This window comes from Phalaenopsis equestris, unplaced genomic scaffold (assembly GCF_001263595.1).
Source record: "Phalaenopsis equestris unplaced genomic scaffold, ASM126359v1 Scaffold000058, whole genome shotgun sequence".
Classification (NCBI taxonomy): Eukaryota; Viridiplantae; Streptophyta; class Magnoliopsida; order Asparagales; family Orchidaceae; genus Phalaenopsis; species Phalaenopsis equestris.
In genome coordinates, this window is record NW_018164500.1 from 659,785 (window position 1) to 663,429 (window position 3,645).

Here is a 3,645-nt window from a genome sequence, read left to right on the forward strand (position 1 = left end):
CGTGTTCTCGGGTGGTCTGTCTTATTTTTATAATGAAATCACGAGTCTCATTAAGATCAAAGTTGATATAATTGAGCTATATCAAATGAACATGTCCCTCCTAATAGTTGGAGTTGACAAGAAAAGCACTCGTATGATATTGAAATAATAAATTTCTATTCAAATTGCAATAATGAATAATCACAAATGACACATCTCTGATTTTTCTTTAAAATTTAAGCTTTCAAAACGTGAATACAAATCAATTGTTCAATCTTCAATTATGGTCACGTTGATAAATAATTTCAACAAGTGGGGTCTATTTTTAAAGTTCAAGTTTTCAAATTTAAAATACAAATCAATTAATTAATCCTCATTGATGACAATGCTGAAAGTGAATATCAATCGAAATGGCTCACTCAAAAAATTAAGCTCTCAATTTATAAGTGCAACAATTCATAATCTCCTACAATGGTTATGTTGAAGCAGAATATCAATCGAAGATGTCTATCTTCAAAATTAAGCTTCAAAGATAAATAAATTCCATTAATATAAATCATAAATTCGATTTGTTATAAACAATAGTGTCGACAAGGTTCAAAACAAATATTTCCTTTGATGATAGTGGATCTCAATCCGAGGGATTCACTCTTAAAATCAAAATTTTTAAATAGCAACTCCTGATGACATACTAATCATTTCCCAACGACAGTTGTGCTAAAAGGACTCAACCGGAAGATCCATTAACTAAAATGAAGCTCTAAAATTATAGAGAAAAAAATAAATGTAAACTCTTAATTTAAATATTATTAAAGGAAGTCATAAAGTTCTAGATTCAATCCTCTATGAATGGGAATGGTAGATACGAGTTGTAATATAACAAATGAATATATCATCAAAAATTCAATCCTCTACAAGCAAGAAGTAAAGTTGATAAAGTTCAAATGCATTTGAAAAGAAACAATTCAAACACTCTGATGATAGCTGTGTGGAGATTAGATTTATATATTTTCAAAAAAATATTATATTCTAAGAAATCTTGATATTCATAAAAAATGATTAAAATGTTTAAGTGATATTAATGACTCATAGCTAAAGAGAAAATCTCATCCACCTTTAGTACTACTTTATTTAAAACGATACAATTAAGATCAATTTAAACACATAAAGAGCCAATGTTGTATTAAATTTATCATATTCACTTTAAAATCAACCTACAATAAAAACATCGCCTGAGCCTTATGTTTATGTAGTTTGGCCATTCAACTCTACAATATAGAGGTTACAACCAGAGATCTTAAAAGTCCTCTCAAAATAAGAAAAAAAAATTTGGGCATTGCCTTATATGCAATTCAACACGTCTTCTGAATTTGACTCAGAACTTAACAAAAACTCTTTCTCATTCATTTTGAGGGAGGCCTTGTTGAGAACTACAGAGCTTGGAGTTGTTGCATGGACAAACCCTTCACTAAGCCGATGTGTCCATTTCATCCTTGGCCTCACATCAAACGAGAGATCTAGCCACTGGCTAGCTATTTGATTGAGCATTTTGCAAAAAAACAGTTTAATGAAATGCAAGAGTAAGACCTAGCACTTGTCATTCATTCATTTAAGTATTCAGGATCCCCATTATCACATTGTATATAAGAAGGATGTTGTGAAAAATAGAACGAGAAAATTCACACAAAAAAACAGTAACACAGCGGAACCCATAGATTTACGTGGTTCGGCAAATTGCCTACGTCCACGGAGTTGCAGAGGATTTTACTACTTCAGGAATTTACACCAGTCGATCTTCTCGACTTACAAGAGGAATATCTCACTTTCTTGCTCTCTCTTCTTTTTTCTCTACATCGAGAAATTCCTTCTATATCGAGATACACCGAAGAAGACAAACTTACAAGAGGAATAAACTCAATTTCTCTTCTGCTACAAACCACATTCTTCTTCTTTCTTCTTCTTTCTTCTTCTTTCTTCTTCTTTCTTCTTCTTTCTTCTTCTTTCTTCTTCTTTCTTCTTCTTTCTTCTTCTTTCTTCTTCCTTCAGCCGCAAGGAACTACTGCTTACACTTTTCTTCCTCTATCCCGAGGATGCCCGAAGAAGAACACAAAAAAAAGTCGTGCTAAATCTGAAAATGAGTCGTGCGATGCCTCACAATATCTTTCTTCCTCTTCTGTTCGCGACTTAAAGGAACAAGGCGAATCGAAGCTTCGCTTCGTGGGTGAAGGGAGGTGATGTTTCGCGAATCTGGAGGCGGGAGCAACGTTTTTCGCGAAATAGAGAGGAATCATGACTTTTTGCGATCGGAAGTGGGAGTGGGAGGCGGGTTGGGAGGACCGAGCTCAATAATAACAAATCTCTCACTTGGAGACCGGTACACAAACAACATCTCCTACCTCAAATTGATATTCTTCACTGGCGTCGTCGCCTTTTTTTTTCTTCAAACATGAATCCTCCACCTCTGTAATTCAAAGTCATTGTCTTCACACCAGAAAACCAACTGAAGTTGTGCACAACTTCAGTTTCTCAAGAGTAACATCTTTAGTCAACATATTAGTAGTGTCCACATAGCATTGCACCTCCAAGCTATTTCTTGGGTTACTCTTGTCTCTGCCTGCAACTCCCACAGCATGAGCAATATCATGCCTCTGTTGAAAGTCTTTTCCAACAAGTTTGGTCTTGTATCTCTTACTGTCATCATGCTCAGTCTTTACCTGATACACCCACTTGTTGTGTAATGTCTTATTCCCTGGTGAAAGTTTCGCCAGCTCCCACTTGCTCAAACATTCATCTTACAAGATTTCTTCATAGCTCTGTGGTTCTCCATTATCTTTCCGTGGAACGATAGGAATGAGTGTCCCGGATCTACTCTCATCTTCTATTCCATCATCAATAGAACTATGAACTGTCAGCAATCGTGCATCATGTACTTTTTCAGATATCATATTTGTGTTATCATTCCCCATCTTCTCGGGATTCCTGTAGTTTCTCTTTATATAGCCAGCCTTACTACAATTCCAGCAAGTTGTTTGCTGACCAGACTTTGATTTTGATCTCCCTCTATTTGAGTTCTTGTCCTGCCATCTCCCTATGAAATCAACATTCAGTGTCGAACTCGTACCTGAGATCTCGCCAGAATCTTTTCTGCGCACTTCTTTAGCCAAAATCAAATCACGAATATCATCACATTTCAATTTAGATTTACCTGTAGAACCGCTAACTGTCATTGTCACGGCTTCTCAACTATTTGACAATGATGCCAACAATATCAACGCACGTATCTCATCATCAAAATCAATTTCAACAGACGACAATTGATTAGTGATAGTATTGAAATCATTCAGTTGTTGAGCAACAGAAACACCTTCCGTCATTTTCAAGTTCAATAACTTCATCAAGTACACCTTGTTAATCGCTGATGGCTTTTCATACAACCTGAGAAGGCTGTCAAGAGATATACATTCTTCTTTTCCTTAACGATGTTGTGTGCAGCATACCTCGATAGGGTCGATCGAATAACCCCCAGAACTTCTCGATCCCTGAAACCTTCACTTCATATGCAGTCATCATTCTTCCTTAGATCCGAAACACGGGCTCTGATACCAGTTGTTGTGGTATATAGATATATATATATATATATATATGTATATATATATATATATATAT